Source organism: Engraulis encrasicolus, chromosome 10 (genome assembly GCF_034702125.1).
Source record: "Engraulis encrasicolus isolate BLACKSEA-1 chromosome 10, IST_EnEncr_1.0, whole genome shotgun sequence".
NCBI lineage: Eukaryota > Metazoa > Chordata > Actinopteri > Clupeiformes > Engraulidae > Engraulis > Engraulis encrasicolus.
Window position 1 is genome coordinate 20445770 of NC_085866.1, and position 20704 is coordinate 20466473.

Consider the following 20704-nt stretch of genomic DNA (forward strand, 5'->3'; position numbering starts at 1 on the left):
AGTAAGTGAGTTGGATAGGGAGATGGGGTAAGGGGGAGGTGTGACATGACCTAGGCCAAGGGTTCTAAAACTTCACCATGACAAGGCCTCCCATATACCGGTAAATTCCAGCCAAGGTCCTCCTGACATGGGTCGTGCCACACTACTTTTCTGTACACCCCCCTTCACAACTGTAGTCTAGGTCTGTGATAGCCAGGCCATGTGCTCCTAATGATGCAACATCGACCCAGGCGCCTGGAGCTGAATGACGCAGCATTCAGGCTCATTAGATTTGAGATGTTTTTATAAAAAAATCTTGGTATGGTTGAGCTGAATGAACATTCTAATGCAAGATGGGGGTCGTAGTGTTTAAATGCAACTTCATGTTTTTATGTGCTTCAGAGGCTGAGATATTTAGGTTTTTATAGGCTAAGGGCAACTTTTCTTAAAAAAGGGCTGAGGAATTCAGCAGTTGTTTTTGCGGTTGCCCTAGACATCAATGGGCTAATGTAGTCCTATCACTATAATATGGAACTTATATTCACAACTCACACAACTTCAAAATTCACAACCCGCAACTGTAAATTCATTAATAATGCTATTTTTGCATTTTCTTTGATGACTCTACTTTGCCATAGGCCCAATTAGTAAGTAAAGCTTGATCTGTCCTACATCTGTAGTCAAAAACATGTAGGCCTAAATGGTAACCATGACAACTATAATAATAAGGTCAACGGTTAAATTACTGGTGCTATAATGTAAATCAACTGCTTATTTTGTTCATGAAACTAAATCATGACACACATAAAACAAATCATAAAACACAAACAGGAGATAAATCAGATTATGTAAGTGCCGTTATCGCTTACATAATGCTCGGTTCGACCTATTTGTTGGCATCTGTTTTGCAGCTGTTTGTTTATTTATTATTCATTAATCCGTTCCTTTCTGCTCCGTTGGCGTTGCAGCCGTTATGTGCTGTGCGTCCCTCCCCTATCTCCACAGGAGCAAATGAAGGCCAAGAGGAAGGAGGTGGAGCTGCGGCAGGTGCAGTCTCAGGCCCACGGCCTTCAGATGAGGCTCAAGTACTCGCAGAGCGACCTGGAGCAGACCAAGACACGACACCTCTCCCTCAACATGCAGGTAGAGTAGACCTATCCTATATGCAGACCAGCAGGTACGCTATATACACATACCAAGACACGCCACCTCTCACTCCATATGCAGGTACACTATACACTATATACTATATACTCCCAGAGCGACCTGAAGCAATATATGCAGACCAAGATACGACACCTCTCTCTCAACATGCAGGTACACTATACACACATATGAAGACACGACACCTCTCCCTCAACATGCAGGTACAGTAGACCTATACTATATGCAGACCAAGACACGACACCTCTCCCTCAACATGCAGGTACAATAGGCCTACTTCTATACTATACAGAGATCAAAACACAACACCTCTCTGAATATACAGACCAAGACATGCCACCTGTCCCTCAACATGCAGGTACACTATACACATATACCGTACCAAGTACTCGCAGAGCGACCTGGAGCAGACCAAGACGCGACACCTCTCACTCAACATGCAGATAGAGTAGGCCTATACTGTGCGTATATCAAAACATGACACCTCTCTCTGTCACTCAACATGCAGGTACACTATACACACATATTGTACCAAGACACAACACCTCTCACTCAACATGCAGATACAGTATTGCCTCTTTTCCACTGCCCGTTTTCTGGTAGGCCTACAGCTCTACACAGTGTGACTCGGCCGCCACTTTTTGCTTTTACATTGGGCATGACACAGCTCAATCGAAGAACAAAAAATGGTGGCCGAGTGAGCCTGTGTCGTGGCTGTGGGCCTACCAGAAAACCGGTAGTGGAAAAGAGGCATATGTTATACACGCTGACCAAGACATGCCACCTCTCACTCAACATGCAGGTAGGCTATACTATACACGCACACCATGCAGGTGCACTACACTCAACATGCAGGTAGGCTATACTATACACACACAACATGCAGGTGCACTATAGACACATACAGTACCAAAACACGACACTTCTTACTCAACATGCAGGTACAGTAGGCCTATAATATATACAGACCAAGACACGACACCTCTCACGTTAACATGCAGGTACACTATACACACATACTAAGACACGACACCTCCCCCTCAACAAGCAGGTACAGTAATACTATACAGAGATCAAAACATGCCACCTCTCTCAACATGCAGGTACACTATACACAGTTACCAAGACACGGCACCTGTCAATGTGCAATATGCAGGTGTACTATACACGGATCTAAACACGATACCTCTCCCTCAAAATACCGGTATACACAAGATGGTATTTACACTGTACATATGATACGTAACTCTAACCCTGTGTCTTTTTAGATGCGTCCTAGTATCTCTATAAGAGGGTATGTCCATCCGTCGGTCCGACCATCTGTCCGTCTGAAACGCTTTCTTTCAATTCAAATTCCCTGCTGTGTCCTCAAGGCGACAGTACATAGACGGATGCATCTTTGTCCGCCTGTCAGACTTGTTACCTGATGTACTGTGTTTTTGTAGAAGTCCAAACTGGAGAGCGAGCTTGCCAACTTTGGTCCCCGTATCAATGACATCAAGAGGATCATCCAGTCACGCGAGAGGGACATCACAGAGCTGAGGGACCACATGAACGTGGTATGAGACACTGGGATTTCTTTATCACAGAGGTGGGGAACATTTTTCATTCGAGGGGGCACTACAAATTCCTCCAAGGGACATAAAAGTCCTCCAAGGGCCGTATTATGAACATAGACCAGGATTTCCCCCTGGATATTTAAGGCAGCCACCTTCAAACCCCACCTTCTCTATGTCCCCTTAATATAACGTAATAATTGTATTGCAAATGTAATCTTTAAGATTCCTTTTCAAAATCTGTCATTTTTTCATGTGAAGCTGCATTACATTGGTTAAAGAGAAAACACGCACATCCGTCTCAAAAAATAGGGTGCAGGACCAACAAAAATACCATGAAAAAATTGAATGAAAAGTCCGCGACACCAAGCTCCCGTTGCTCTTTTTAATGTAACGTTTCGGGCAGCATGCCCTTCATCAGACAAGCTGCATTACATTAACATTAAAATTATGTCAAGCGTTGGATAAAACAGCCTCAAGCGCCGTTAACAGCCCTCGAGACATACAGTAGGTTCGCTCCTGCTTTATTACAACACTTTTCTCTGATATCCCACTATCGCTGACATCCCAGACTATGAAGTCATCTGTGTGTGTGCCCCTCAGGTAGAGGACGAGGTGTTTCTGGGGTTCTGCCAGGAGATTGGAGTGAGGAACATCAGGGAGTTTGAGGATGAGAAGGTCAAGAGGCAGAATGAAATAGCCAAAAAACGGTAAGCCTTCATTATACACATCCAAATGTACTTCTGATTTCTGACTTTTTGGGGGGGCTTTTTGGCCTTTATTATTACAGGAGAGTGTGAGAGTAGACAGGAAATGATTGGGAGAGAGAGATGGGGCAGGGCTGGGAAATGACCCCGGCCGGACTCGAACCGGGGTCCCCGTGGGCAATGTAAGCCCAAATGTGGGGGGCTTAGCACGCTGTGCCACAGCGCCCACCCCCCCACTATATTTGAAGGGTTTATTTGCAAAATGGTGTATCTCCATTTTTCGACTTTTGCATTTTATTATTGAAAATGACTGTTCAGAGGTCATATGACCCATGTGTGAATTCTTACCATTCAAATATTTTGAGAACATACTTTTTTAACCTATATAAAATGCATTTTGCAATGCAATTCAATGGAATGCCCAATACAAAATGTCAATTTCCCAACATTCTATAAAATGGAGATACACCGTTTTGCAAATAAACCCTTCATTTGTGTTTCTTAATGCGGAATTATCCATTTCTAGATCGATGTCTACATAATAATCTACAGAATAAATAAAGTCAATGTCGGTCTAGTTCTTGCATCCTGTACACTTTAACTTCCCTCAATCATCTTTCTGGTAAATCCCTCTCCAGTCTTGAGTTTGAGACCCAGAAGACCAGGCTGGCCATTCAGCTGGACTACGAGAAGAAGCAGCTGAAGGAGGACCAGGAGAAAGTCACCATGTGGGAGCAGACAGTGAAGAAAGACGAGACCGAAATAGAGCGACTTAAAAAGGTAGCAGAGGAATAGAAAGAAAGAAAGAAAGAAAGAAAGAAAGAAAGAAAGAAAGACAGAAAGAAAGAAAGAAGCCTGGCTGAGCAACCAGACAGTAAAGAAGAACAACACGACTCATATTCCATTCATTGAATGCTGGAAAGCTGACTTTAATTCATAAATAATTCAAGCAGCAGTATCAGCATCGGCTTCTGGGTAGAGTTATGCCTTCTCTTTTTCCCGCTTGTTATCGTAATGTTGTAGGGGCATTTATTATTGAAGGGGACATACAGTATACAAATATTCCTTTGTGAGGAGAAAAAACGTACATGATCCAGCTTACATTCTCTGCCGTTTGTCAAGCAACTAAACAAGTACACAGGCACAACAAGTAATTGGTAGGAAATGTTGATCATTTTATTTGTAACGCTGCACATACCCACTGATATCAGACATCTTAACCTGCTGTAACTTCCACTCGCTATGCACTTTACCTCTATGCACTTTAACACTCAGGGTAATTTACCTGCTATCAAGGGACTGCTGGGACCCTTTCTGTCTATTGTTATGTCCACCCATATTTATATTTACTGTATGTACCTTGCTGTTGTGTGCTTGTCAATTGTATGTATTTGATGTTGGGGATATGCCAAGAAAAAATCCTATTGACTTTGTCGACATGGCAATAAACTTCTTGAACTTGAATCTATAACCCTGTCTTCAACTCCCTGTTTAGGATTAGCACAGACACATGAAGATCATTGATGAGACTATGGCTCAGCTCCAGGACCTGAAGAACCAGCACCTCACCAAGAAGTCAGAAGTCAACGACAAGAACAAGGAGATGGAGGACATTCGCAAGAAGCTTGGCGGGGCAAACAAGTACACAGAGGCGATTCTAGGGTCAGGTGGGGCCCCAAGCGAAAATGCAAACTAATGAAAATGTTCACCACAATCGCCACTACTGTGGTAAAGTGTGGGCTGTTATCCACTATCAATGGGCTTGGGGGCCCTAAGCGGCTGCCTGCCTTGCCTGGTGGCAAGATGCACCTCTGCAAGTACATACTGGCATTTGCATTTACAAACACATACTGACATTTACATGTAGAAACTAGCATTTACTTGCCATTGCTTACATTCCGGAACTTGGCCCTGACTCAACTACAACTGCAACTACAGCAAAAAACAAAAAACAAAAAACTGACTGCAGTGGATGGTAATACAATGCAGTAAATACAACATACAAATCAAATAGACCGAAAGTGGTCAGGTGGTCAGTACAATTTCAACTGTACAGCTCTTAACATTTACACTAAACAATTATGAGTAGAATTAACTGAACTGAAAATGTTACACTGACCAAGGGGGGAAATTAAGGGGGAAAACAGTATTTTTGAGTTATTTCAAACTCTTTAAGAGTTATAGTAACGCTGTTATTTCTACTGTGTGTTTGCAGAGAGCTGACCCAGCTGCAGAAGGAGGTGACGGCCATCGAGACCAAGCTGGAGCAGAAATGCAGCGATCGCCACAACCTGCTGCAGGCCTGCAAGATGCAGGACATCCGCCTGCCGCTCAGATCAGGCACTATGGACGACATCAGCCAGGGAGAGGTGAGTTAACATACTGTATACCCCTTGGAGAGGTGAGTTAGACACAAGGAAATGATACCGTCACATAAGACATAATATGCAGGACATACGCCTCATGCTCAGATCAGGCACCATGGACGACATCAGCCAGGGGGAGGTGAGTTAAGATGATGATACACCAGGCAACTTTTTGAGCAACTTTTTTTCCAATCTTAATTGCGATAGGACAGTGGAGAACGAGACAGGAAAGGAGTGGTGAGAGAAAGATGGGGAAGGATCGGCAAATGACCCGGGCTGGAATCGAACCCGGCTCGCTGGCGTAGCAGCCCAGTACCCTACCGTTAGAGCCACGGCTGAGCCTTGAGCAACACTTTTGGGCAAGCTTACTCTAAGATTTTATAAGGACAGTTTATCACTACAGCACTTTTATCGGGAGAAATCGGATCCGAAGTAGAAAAATGTCCTTAGTCATTTTATTGGAAAATGTGGAGCCAATAATCTTGTTGCTCAGCAACGTTGCCCAAACAGTTGCCCTGTGTATCATCACCTGTAGGGACAAGGAAATGATACTGTCACAAAAGACATACAGTCAGACATGCTGTAAGTCACTTTACACACTCCACATACTGTATAATATAACCAAGGCCTACTGTTTCCAACCACTGTTCCTGTTAACTGTACTAAATGCATGTGACAGGTATTCAAATATTCTTGGTCATTTTAATATGTACACTTCATTCTGATCAGATCTATTCCGATCAGGGAAACAAGAGCCATATATACTGTACATATAGCTAGACAGAGAAGTGGTAGTAGTGGTGTAGTAGCGTAATGTTTTAATTAAATATATTAATGTATAGTTTATTTACAGTATTCTCTATACTCTAGTTCAGGGTTTCCCAACCTTTTTTGTCTCACGTATCCCTTATGCCTTTTCTGTCGTGGCATGAGTACTCTCTGACCCATATCTCGTCTTCTATCCCAATGATAATGCTCCATTCATTGTTATTATACAATTTTTACAAATACCCCCTGCAGTGTGCTTGCATACCCCTAGTAGTTCTATTAATCTATAGTTAGAGATGTTCTTGGCACCATGGATGACATTAGCCTGGAGAGACAAGTCACTTACAGGAAAAATGCTTAAACACAAAGCACGTTTGGAAGCACATCTGGAAGCACACGTGTGCAGTGACCTATTTTTATGTATCTTTAATTAATCTTAAATTAAAGTTGTAATCTGCAGTTCATTTATGCAGTCAGTCACAGTAACAAAAAGCACACGTGGACAAGACGGTACAGTATGGAATGGCCCAATTTCATTTAGTCAGTTCGGTGGGTCTTGTCTTGTTATGCTTATGTAAAAAAGGATACAGTAAATCCATCAGAGGAAATTCACTGAGTTCACTTGCCCGTATGAGTGCTTGCTGTACAGCAAAATGCGCATGTTTGGCTTGGTAGCTGCAGGGATGGATCTATCCATTTTGGGGCCCTAGGTGAAATAGAAACATGGGGCCCTCAAAAGTCATTCTTTAAAGCGGAATTCACCTTTCAAACAATATTGTGCCCTATCTCTGTATTAGACCACATTATAACAGGGGATTATGTAGCCACTGGATATAATATCTTTATATTAAATATAAAAGCTATTTATTGTTTTAGTAATGGTGATTTCAAGCGTCATCAAATCACCGGAAGAAAAAATAACGACTACAATGCCATTAGAACGTTGCTGGGTGATTGGACGCGTCATCAAATCACCTCGGCATGACAGGCGGCATGGAACAGAACAGCAGGCAGGCAGATAACACGTTTCGAGGATGGAGATATTTACATTGTCCGGATAATAAGCCTACTTCAAGTAGGCCTATAGGTTACTGCACAGTGGTAAAAGCCTTGGTGCATTCAATACAACTGCAAAAAAGTGTTGTCCGCATTGTTAATATGCGCTCATAGGCTATCGGAGCGCACCAGTCCACAATGTCTATGCCTGCCAAGTGTAGCCTATTAGGACTGCAAGTTGTAATAACACATGGTAGGCATTGCCTAAACTTTTTTTTTGTTTTTTTTGCTTTGCTATTAATTTTAATATGCTATTAATATATATTTTTAAAAGCTTGCTGAATTATTTGAGGTCCGGTCCGGATCACAATGCAGCGGCCACGGACTCTCCGAGTCCTAATGGGCTAAACAATAGGAGCTCGACAGTGAAGTTCTCTTTAATCGAATCAGGCTTTATTTTAATATTATTCAAAGTTATTTGATGGATTGCTGAAGGAGGCTGCGACCATTTCTATCCTCAAACGTGGCGTCCTCCTTGCACTGCTGGCGATGTTCATGCTCCTCTTATAAGATAGGCTACGCAGTATACGCAGGTTGCAAACAAGGTAGCCATAAATGCATGCGCTGGCTATCATTACTGCACTTGGACTTGATTGCATTTAAACAACACGAGCAAGAACAAGGCACACTCAGGCAGGCTACTGAAATATACTGTCAAGTCATTGTAGATTTCAGCTCACTCCCCAGGCAGTCATGGCCGCCTATTTTGCATAAATTATAAACACAGACTTCCTCTCGAGGGACAATTGAGACGCGAACGGACAAATCAAATTAAACACTTGGCCAAAGTAAGCGACGATAGCCTACATCTTCAAAATGCATGTCTAACCCAACACCTCCCTCAAACTGGCTAGATGGAGACGGTGGGGTGTCCCGATGCGCTATTTAGGCCTATGTGGGTTTGTAAGCTATGTTTCACGCAAGTCATTTCTTATCTTCTAAAAACAGAAAGCATAACCTGAACAGCTGAATGCCCAGAAATGCGTGCGCACGGTGCAACTTACCGAGGGGCGATTTTCCTTCCTGTTGCACTTGCATTAGAGTCAATTAATGGGATGAAGACCATTTTTAAAAGGCAGCCTGCACATTTGTTTTATTTAGGCCTATAAATGATCAATTCCCTCTGGCTTGTAGGCCTATTTGTTAGGGACCAACAGCAGAGGTCCGGATGAAACGGCTTTTGGTCAAACACCAGCACGAGAGAGAGAGGGCGAGAAAGCGTGCGCTCTTTGATAAAGTTGGTTGAACGGAGACAAGTCCGCTTCGCCTTTGGATTTGATGGGATTAAACAGATAGACAGGCTAGGCTACTTCCTTCTTGAATGAGTATTACATTTATTTATTTTTTCAAAAATAGGCTAAATGTAAGGTTAGGCAAGCCTTCTCATTTTCCGTTTCAGCACTGATCTGAGGACAGCGACAGTTGCGACACGAGCTGCACTTCTCAACAGTTTGTTTTTCCATTCGCTTTTTATTCGCTGTTAGTAGCTATAGTTTGCGCAATGAGACCCAGTGAGGAAAATGCATGATTGTTATGTTTTTCAACAGTCTACATTAACAACATCAATCTGTCTCTCGGATATCAGCCTACATTTGTCAAAAAACCAGCCACGACTGCTGGCAGCGAGCACTGAGCAGCCAGAACGCAAGATTCCTTCGAATTCGGTGACGCGTTAACCTGGCAACGATTACTTACTTTCCCGCAGTGCATTCTGGTTAACTGAGTACATTAAAATAGCTTTGGCAATCGCGGTTCAGCACATAATTGTATTAAATTAAACTAAATAATGCAAATTACTTCATTTTCTCATGTAAAATGCAAAATGAGGATAAATTACATGTGATAACAGCACACATTGCCCAGAGGTGAATTCCGCTTTAAACACGTCACCAATTGGCATGGAAGGTGACAGGGTGCTATTTTAGTGTTTTGTCTCGTAAACATCTTTGATTACTTCACATAAGTGACAAAACAAAATCAGGACTACTTTTTTGTGTGTTTATCGCGACTTGTGTGACGGTTTGGGACCTGTATGGAGGGCAGATTTGGTTGGGGCCCTAGGCAATTGCCCAGGTTTGCTTAATGGAAAGTCTGTCTGTGGGGAGCTGTCCTTGGTCCTGACATGATTGAAGTGCAGATCATACAGAATGCAGTTCCCCCTGCAGCCCCTATGGGTTTACAAGGCTTACATACTCTAGCCACCTAGTGAAATGGATGACTTTGCAATGCTGGTGTGCGTGACAGGTGAATTAGGTATTAAATCTCTTAAACGAATGACTCCCTCCACCTCTACGAGTGTAAAGAGCGGGCCTGCATACTACTATAGAAGCCGCTAGAGAAATGGAGAAGTTTGCATTGCTGCTGCTGTGTGGATGACAGGTGAATGAGGGATTTAATCTTCTAGAGGAATGATACTTCCACCCCTAGGGACCCTATAGTGGGTCTATACAGTACAGTATACTATAGCAACTAGTGAAATGGAAGAAAAAAGGAGAGCAGGTGGAAGAGAGGGATGGACAGACAGGGGGATGAGCATGAGTATGTTGATGGCTGTCAATCATCCTATAGGCTCCTCCCAAACTAGAAAACAATTATGTACAGTGTTTCCCACAGAAATTTTGGAAACTATGGGGGCAGCCGGGATTTTTTTTTTTGTCCGGGGGGGGGGTCTTTTCACGCGGGCCTTTTGGGGGGTGGGGGGGGGGGGGGGTGTATTCGCGCAGTGTAAATGCAAAATGGCAAAACAATGAGTACAGTATGACATTGGCGCATGGAGAAACTATAGGCCTAGGCCTACATTTCAGCCATTTATATTTTGAGAAATAAGGCTGCATAATACACATGCAGGGGTCTATGTAATGAACGGAGCAGAGATAAGAATTTAAGATTACTGTGAAATTGTTAACGCATAAACAAAAAGGGTCTAAGAGGGTAGGCTATGCCTTTTCCCCACACACACATAGGCGTACACATTCTACATGAGGGGTGCTGGTCACAGGGCCAGTTTTTCAAAATTCCTCCCATTAAAAGGGCTGAACAACATATTACACATTTATCTATATTCACATTCATTACACATTAATTTCTATATGCAGCCCGATGTCTCCTCTGCCTCGTCTATGAAGGCCTGTCACCTAACTCATTACAACTGTAAAACAAAGCCTGGGGAGTGTTAGTAAACTCATCCCAACTGTCCCTTCTCTGAAGGTTTTTTTTATTGCTCCCAAACCGAAGTTAACTAGGCTACTAGGCTTTTGATCCCTCTGTCTTTCAAGCACTTGTGGTTTTCTCTATAGGATGTATTTACTCCAGGAGAAAAATGCGAATGAAATCGTTTTTTAAATCGTTTTGAGAAAAAAATGGCAATCGTTTTTTTTTTTTTAACATTTTCGGAAACTATGGCGGCCAAATTTAATCTATGGCGGTGCGCCATAGTTTCCTCAATGTATGGGAAACAATTATGTAAGACTTAACAGTAGAAGCACGTGTGTGTGAGAGAAAGAGAGAGAAAGAGAGAGAATGAGGAAAGACAGAGTGAAAGAGGAAGAGAGAGAAGTGGGGTATAGAGAGAGAGAGAGAGAGGGAGAGAGCAGTCAATATCCATCTGCTCTGCTGTAGTGCTTCCTGCTGATTCATCTCCCTGTGTGGCGCACACTTAAGAGTTTTAATGTACACTACAGAGAGCCTTATGCAGTGTATTGTAGTGCAATGCAGTAGTGTAATGCTCTACCCCCTTAACGCATGTTTAATGTTTTCAGCCCCACCCTCCACCCCATCCTTATGCAGTGTTTTTGAAGTGTTGCGTTTTTCCCCACCCTCCAGCTGAATTAACTCTATCTATCTGCTGATTCACCACCCTACATGTAATGCGCACATGCATGCATGCACGCGCGCACGCATGCACGCGCGCGCGCGCGCACACACACACACACGCGCACACACACACACACACACACACACACACACACACACACACACACACACACACACACACACACACACACACACACACACACACACACACACACACACACACACACACACACACACACACACACATTTTTGATATTATTTACTGTTTTAATGTAGTAGTGCTTTTAACCCCACCACCCACAACCACCGCCCATCTGCATTAACACCATCTCTGGGCTGGTTCACCTCCTTCCCATGTAGCGGTTTAGCGGTTTACCACTCTCCCAACTGCAGAGAGAAGGAAGTGCTTCCTTCCTCTGTTAAAGCCATCACCAGAGAGAGAAGAAATGCTTCTTCTTGTGCTGAGGCCATGTCTCTGCTCTGCTGTGTGGCTCTCAGGGGGGCTCTCAGGTGGAAGAGTCTGCCAGCAGCCAGAAGGCCTCCAGCTCGGTGCACGCCAAAGAGGCCCTAATCGAGATCGACTACAGCAGCCTCTCAGAGGACCTGAAGGTACTGCGCAGTGGATACTGACATGCTGCATAGCATAGGCGGCATTTCAAGATACTGTATACTGTACATGTGTGCGGGACTCACTAGTTTGACGCCCTCTCGTGACTTCACATGGTAATCAAACATTTCAAACAAGCGATTTAAGGTTAGGGTTAGGTTTAGGGTTAAGGTTAGGGTTAGGGTTAAGGTTAGGGTTAGGTTTAGGGTTAGGGTTAGGGTTAAGGTTAGGGTTAGGATTAGGTTTAGGGTCGTATGACGTAAGCGGTAAGGCACGAAAGGGCGTCGAACTAGTGAGTCCCACATGTGTGCAGTCTCTGATACTGTTTTCAGGCCGACAAGAAGGATACTGGTGTCCAACTGGGATGCTTACCTGTGAACCACACGCATTCGTACCGGGTTCTTTAGGACATGTGACTGTGTTACCTGGATGTATCTGCTGACATCTACATTGTTGTCACGGGTTGCAGAGAAGTATTTTTCCATTTGCAACACTAATCAGCTCTCTGGTTCCCGAAAGCCAAACATGTCAGTTGGTTTGAGATTGGGTGCAGGATTTAAAAAAAAAAGCACAAAAAAAATACTATAATACGTAATGTAATAACGTACAAAAATAATAACGTACAAAAAAACTAAAATACGTAATGCAACACATAGAGAGTCGACTTTATATCTTCTAGATAGAATTTGGTCTCAGACTGCACTCTTAAGTGTTGAAGGTTTGTACTGTGAAGGTTAACTGCAGTGGTTAAGTAGGTGGCTTTAGATCAGTGGTGTAGTCTATGAAGAACACAGGTATACGCAGTATACCCACCTCAAAATTTCAGGGATTTCAGTATTTCCGCCTAAAATTGATTGATCCATTATTTAAGAATAGCAAAAATATTACACAGTATGCCAACCTCAAAAAATGCTCAAATATACAGTATACCCACCACAAAAAAGTAGACTACACTGAGGTACTGTATGCAGTCTCACAGCCTGAAGGTACTGTACACTATACATGTGCAGCCGTCTCTCAGTCTCAGGCTGCATGAAACATTCATTACTCCAAACGCTGGCACCGTACTGTACGCCATCACAGGCTGAAGGCTCAAGGCTCCAGTCAGTTGTCACACAGTGTGTGTGTGTGTGTGTGTGTGTGTGTGTGTGTGTGTGTGTGTGTGTGTGTGTGCGCGTGCGTGTTTATGTGTTTATGTGTACATGTGTGTGGCTCAGTGTGAGTTTGTGTGTACGTGCATGTGTGTGGCTGTGTGTGTGTGTGTGTCTGTGTGTGTGTCTGTGTGTGTGTGTGGCTCTGTGTGTGTGTGTGTGTGTATGTGCGTGCGCATGTGCGTGTGCGTGTGTGTGCGAGAGCCGGTGACAATTCTGTTCTTAAGGAGTCAGTGTCAGCATGTTTGAAAGATGAGTTGCATCTGCCTCTATCTCTGCTTCATCTCTTTCTCATTTCTCTCCTGCCCTCTCACTCTCTCTGTCTCTCATCTGTCTTTTTGTTTCTCTTGTCCCACCCTATCTCTGTCAATTCATCATTTTTCAATGATCAATTCTCATCTCACACTCTCTCTGTCTCTTTCTTTCTTTCTGTCTTTCTCTCTCTCTCTCTCTCTCTCTGTCTGTCTATATCTCTCATACAACTTTCTCTTTTTCTCCCTTTGTATGTCTGTCACTGCCTCTCTTTCTCTCCCTTCCTCTATCCCTTTGTACCTTTGACTCTCTCCTTCCCCTTATCTCCCTCACATCTCCTTCACATGTCTCTCTCTCTCTCTCTCTCTCTCTCTCTCTCTCTCTCTCTCTCTCTCTCTCCCTCCCCCCCCTCCTCCTCAGGATGCCTTGTGTGATGAGGAGATAAAGGGGGAGATGAGTACTCTGCAGCAGGGTCTGAATGAGCAGCAGGGTGTGCTGCAGAGGATCAGCGCCCCCAACATGAAGGCCATGGAGAAGCTGGAGAGCGTACGGGAGCGCTCCAGGAGACCAGCGACGGTGGGGGAAACACTGTAGAGGGATGGATGGATGGATGGATGGATGGATGGATGGATGGATGGATGGATGGATGGATGGATGGATGGATGGATGGATGGATGGATGGAGGAGATAGATATTGAGGGTGTTAGTGTGACAGAGAGAGAGAGAGAGAGAAGACTAGAGAGTGCCAGAGACGAGAGAGAGAGAGACTGAAGCGCATCAGGAACAAATTCCAGGAAACAAGTGATGGTGGGTGGGGAAGGGGGTTGGAGGATATGCCGATACATTAGTGGAGCGATGGATGGATGGATGTTTGGATAGATGAATAGGTAAACACATACAGTAGATGGATAAATGCATAGATGATAGATGCACAGAGATGCATAGATACGAGTACATGTAAATGATCGATTGATGGGTGGCTGAGTGGACTTTATTGATCCCAATATGGGCCATATTGCTGACTTACATAAGTTGTTATTGAAGTTGCACAGTGCATCTTTAAAGTACTGACAGGCGCCAACAGAGTCAGTGGAAATGAGAAGCCTGTTTGAAAAGTTAACATGCTGGAACATGGTATAAGCTTCACAAAAGTCATGTTCAGAATAAGAAAAAATTACCACTTACATTTTGGACTGCTGCAAAAAATAAACAACTGATATAAATTTGGCTTTACATGTATTCCAGCCCTAATCTTCTGTGCCTGAAGGAATGTTGATGTGTATGTTTGTCAGAATTCGAAGTGGCCCGCCAAAGAGCCAAAAAAGCCAAACAGGCGTTTGAACAGATCAAGAAGGAGAGATTTGATCGGTTCAATGCCTGCTTCGAGTCTGTTGCCACCAACATTGATGAGATCTACAAAGCCTTATCGCGCAACAGCAGTGCCCAGGTACTGTGTGTGCTTGACACTAATGTGACCGTCAATAATCCAATTGCCAGTGGAGGGGGCTTGTCAAAACATTTTATCAAGGACCCAAAACTGTTCAATACATCAATTTCAGATGTCAGCTCTCATCCTCTTACAGTGCTGACACACTAGGGCAACTTCTTTCATGGCAATGTTGTATAGCAGCGGTTCCCAAACGTTTTCCCTGCACACCCCCTTGTACATTTCAAAGGGTTTTTCGTGCACACCCTAAGCGAATATTTTGGTGTGCTGATGGCCACGCAAGTATGGATTCACTGCGCATTCACTGCACATTATGCAGTCGTCTTGGAGAATCCTCTTTTCCAATTGTTAAACTACACTTTAGATGGATGTTTCCAGCATACAATTCACCATGCAATTAAAATGCTGGATAAAAAAAATCACATATCCACCATTGCTCTATTCAGCTTGCACATGACCCTTTTATGGTAGGCCGCTCACCCCCAGGGGTGCACGCATCCCAGTTTGGGAAACCCTGTTGTATAGGAATGTTACAAACAGATGCTATTTAATCTTTTTCATGCCAATGTGGCTTAATGTTATTCATTTTAGAAGAAATTAGATTCACAACATCTCCTAATACAGTTTCACATTTCATTATTTTATCTTTCACATTTCTTGGATACGTATTTCTAACACTACACTTTGTCACAATGGACATGATGTAACACTCTTGTAGAAAGAAATTTACAACATCGTTATTAGCAATTGTGTTGTACTCTTCTTCGCATGTCATTACCCTTCACCCTCCAACCATATACTGTTAGACCTTTTAGAAGAGTTTTTTGAGATTGGCCACAGGTTTTCCGCTTTTCACAATGTCCTCCTCATCCTCCTACCTTAGGCCTTCCTGGGTCCAGAGAACCCAGAAGAGCCTTATCTGGACGGCATCAACTACAACTGTGTGGCGCCGGGGAAGAGGTTCCGGCCCATGGACAACCTCTCTGGAGGAGAGAAGACTGTGGCCGCACTGGCTCTCTTGTTTGCTATCCACAGGTACTGAGCTACTTGTAGGTTTGGCATGAGCATCAGATATGTGGCAAAGTCACTACACTACTACATTACTCTTAGATGATGCTTTTATCCAAAGCGACTTACAGATATTTACCATACAGGGTGTCAATTACAGCCCCTGAAGTATTGTGAGGTGAGGTGCCTTGCTCAAAAGGGTGGAATTCAAACCGGCAACCCTCTGATTAAGATCATCTCCCCAAAAATTAGGCCACGGCTTCTCAAGTCCTTTTGCTTTTCAAAAAAAGAGATATCACCTTCCCTCTTTCTTCCCACAAATGGCTGTGTTGTTTTAGACCAGGGATGGGCAACTTTAGTGATAAGGAGGGCCACATTTTTCATAACCACCTTCGGAGAGTGACATAACCACAGATTTGACTGCAGATTTGACTGCAAGTCTCTTTTCCACTGCCAGTTTTCTGGTAGTCCTACAGCTCGACACAGCGCGACTCAGCCGCCACTTTTTGCTTTACGATTGAGCTGTGTTTTGCCTATTCGAAAAGCAAAAAAGTGGCTGCAAAGTCGCACTGTGTCGAGCTGTAGGCCTACCAGAAAACCAGCAGTGGAAAAGAGGCGTTAGTTGCTCACTGACTGTCGAGAGTGTTTGGAAGGAAATTGGAGTGTTCTCTATCGTCCAACAGTGAAATTACAGTAAACATTTTTTTTTTAAAGAAATGTTATGTTTCAAGTCAGCTTTTTATTGTCACTTTCATCTTATGCACAAGACATACAAGGAAAAATGAAATTACGTTTTCTTTCTATACCATGCCAGGACAAGACATACAAAACTGACATTTATCAGACTGACATAAAGTGCAGACAGGACAGGTACAGTGATGGACTGGTAACAATGGACAATAATAAATAATAGATACAGTACAAATGAACATTTAACGGTAACACTTCCAAATAAGGGGCCATAATTAACAGTAAAGTAGTTACAACCTAATACTTAAGTAAGGGTTAATAATCATTACTTAATGCCACATTAGACACATATTAATTGTTATTAATGCATTAGCAAGCAGTTACTTAACTATTAGATAACTATTACCTTGTGTTACAAGTTAATAGCATATTATTATTTAACTAATAGATAAGTAAGGACACAGTTAATAGTTAAGTAGCCATCAGGTCATACTTAACTAAGGACCAAAATTAACACTTACTTAATACAAAAGTAAGGCATAACTAATGGTTAATTAATACTTAAATATTGAGTTTTGGGACCCTTATATTAGAGTTGGCTGAGGATAACTAATGGTTAATTAATAGATAGATATTGTTGTTTGGGACCTTTATATTAGAGTTGGCTGCGGATAACTAATGGTTAATTAATCGATAGATATTGGTGTTTGGGACCCTTATAATAGAGTTGGCTGAGCATACCTAATAGTTAATTAATTAATCTACTGTGACATCTAGTTTTCACTCGTTCAAATCACTGTAATAGTTGCAACAGGAGCGATTATATAGCAAGGATTGGACGTACACTTCTCAATGATGGTGGGGTGATGAGATGTAATTTTTTCATGTACATCTTATTAGTTTTAATGGTAAAAACCCTGCAATAAATGCAGAACATTATGAAGAGTAATAGTTTTGAAGCGAGACTAAACCATTCCTCTGTGATAATTAAGTTAATGTTTGAGAATATTAGCTCCAAGAAGTGCAGTGCATGATGGGTACGCAATCTACAGACAACAATATTTCGGTATTATTTAATCATTAGATTAGGTACAGTTAATAGTTAAGTAGCTATTAGGTCATACTTAACTAAGGACCTTAATTAACACTTACTTAATACAAAAGCAAGGCATATCTAATGATTAAATAATACCGAAATATTGTTGTCTGTAGATTGCGTACCCATCATGCACTGCTCTTCTTGGAGCTAATATTCTCAAACATTAACCTAATTATCACAGAGGAATGGTTTAGTCTCGCTTCAAAACTATTACTCTTCATAATGTTCTGCATTTATTGCAGGGTTTTTACCATTAAAACTAATAAGATGTACATGAAAAAATTACATCTCATCACCCCACCATCATTGAGAAGTGTACGTCTAATCCTTGCTATATAATGGCTCCTGTTGCCACTATTACAGTGATTTGAACGACTGAAAACTAGATGTCACAGTAGATTAATTAATTAATTATGAGGTATGCTCAGCCAACTCTATTATAAGGGTCCCAAACACCAATATCTATCGATTAATTAACCATTAGTTATCCACAGCCAACTCTAATATAAGGGTCCCAAACAACAATATCTATCTATTAATTAACCATTAGTTATCCGCAGCCAACTCTAATATAAGGGTCCCAAAACCCAATATTTAAGTATTAATTAACCATTAGTTATGCCTTACTTTTGTATTATGTAAGTGTTAATTTTGGTCCTTAGTTAAGTATGACCTGATAGCTACTTAACTATTAACTGTGCCCTTACTTATCTATTAGTTAAATAATAATATGCTATTAACTTGTAACACAAGGTAATAGTTATCTAATAGTTAAGTAACTGCTTACTAATGTTCAACATATGCATTATTAACAATTTATATGTGTCTAATGTGCCAGTAATTAATGATTATTAACCCTTAGTTAAGTATTAGGTTGTAGCTACTTTACTGTTAATTGTGGCCCCTTATTTGGAAGTGTTACCCATTTAACATTTAACATTCAACACTTAACATTCAACATGTAACAGATAAAAGATAAATAAAGAATGTAGACACTACAATATTTGAAATAATAGCAGTGAAAGTAACAGTATAATGTTTTGTCTACGGGCCACACTGAGTGAGGAGGCGGGCCGCATGTGGCCCCCGGGCCTCCAGTTGCCCATACCTGTTTTAGACATAGCTTTCATGCTTATAATTTGCTGTTTTTCACTTCAAATCATCACACACACAGACCTCCTTCAGACATATTCAGTATGTAATGTTATATGAATAGGCTAAATATGCACTTACAGCCAGCTAAAGGCGTGTCTGCCAGATACTCAGGAAATTATTTAACCATCCATCATAAGTGTAGTATTTCATTAGACACTTTTCATTTAATTACACACAATTTTACTGAAATTAACACCTCTGTTCTCCATCCCAACAGCTATAAGCCTGCTCCTTTCTTTGTACTGGATGCGATTGATGCTGCCCTGGACAACACCAACATAGGCAAGGTAAGCCTGAAAACACACCAAATACACATATACTGTACACGTGATGTGTATATTATATTATGAGCACAATATGCTGCATTTGCCAATTTGTACCGTATACGCTAATTTCGGCAGGTGGCTAACTACGTACATACATTGCAGCTGCAAAGTCAAATACACACATACATAAGATGTGTATAATGTATAGTTATGTGTCTAATTTTATTATATTGAGCACAATATGCTGTACATGCTAAATTGTATGTATATGATAATTTGTTGCGATAACTCTGAGTGGCAGGTGGCTAACTACATCAATTACCAGTCGGTGCAGAATTTCCAGGCCATAGTCATCTCGCTGAAGGAAGAGTTCTACACCAAGGCAGACTCACTGATTGGTGTCCATCCAGAGGTACAGAACAGTAGGTGACACTGTAGATCATTAAAAGTAGTGTAGGAGATGCGCGCACATCCAGTAAAACAGGTGCTGGATCAAACAAATGTGCGTTAAAGAAGAAAGAAAATCCGCACACAGGTCTATACTCTATACACCTGACGAAGACCGCCTGAGGTCGAAACGTTGTGTTAAATAAATCGGTGAGCAGTAACAGACTGTAGATAATTAACCCAGTGCAGATCAGTGTTTCCCAACTTTTTTTGTCCTGTGTACTACCAAAGCCTTTTTGTCATATCCTGAGTGAGTACTCCTTCAGCACAAGGTCTATATCTTGTTCTCCATGTGTGCTCCATACGTTTGTTATCATTACGTTTTCCCACATACCCCCTGCATTGTGCTTGCATATTCATAGTGGTACACGTACCCCTGGTTGGGAAACACTTCTGTAGATAATTAACCCTGTGTTATTACATCGGCTTGTCATCATTCTGTAGAATGTGGAGTTCATTTCAATGGGGCTTCCCCAACGTTTGCACGTCTGTCATTTCTGAATAACAGATGTGTTGGTCTATAACATACAGCTGTCAATGGGAACAAACAGAATGTCTGTTACCTTGCGACATCACCTGATTTTGATATTTTGAAAACTGCTGAACTGCGCAGAATGTGCAGTCCCTAGGCCATAATCGTTGTCATGATTATGATGAAATACAGAAGGAAGACATATACACTATGTGTTTTCAAACTGTGTCCATCCAGAGGTACAGCACAGTAGGTGGTATTGTAGATAATTAACCCCGCCGTGGTAGACTAACCACCTCAGAGACTTCCCTGCACAGTTACACCAGACCATACAGTACAGTATAATTAGTGATTATAAATGAAGGTCTTGAACTGTTGTCTTTTCTTCTTCCCTGCAGCAAGGAGACTGTGTCATCAGCAAGGTGCTGGCCTTTGACCTTTCACAGTATCCCGATGCCAACGCAAACCCCAACGAGTAATGGTGTGCTCCTGACCAGTGGTGTAGTCTATGAAGAACGCAGGTATACGCAGTATACCCACCTGAAAATGTCAGGGATTTCAGTATACCCACCTAAAATTGATTGATTCAGTATTTAGAATAGCACAGTATACCCACCTCAAAAATGCTCAAATATACAGTATACCCACTTTAAAAAGACTACATCAGTGCTCCAGACCCAATCCAGACTAGTGGGACATGG

The 20704-nt window shown here is 42.2% G+C and overlaps 1 pseudogene; it reads left to right on the top strand.

Moving 5' to 3' along the window:
• Positions 1 to 20482, top strand: part of LOC134457408 (structural maintenance of chromosomes protein 1A-like) — a 46032-nt pseudogene extending 25550 nt beyond the window's left edge.
• The last annotated feature ends 222 nt before the right edge of the window (positions 20483 to 20704 follow it).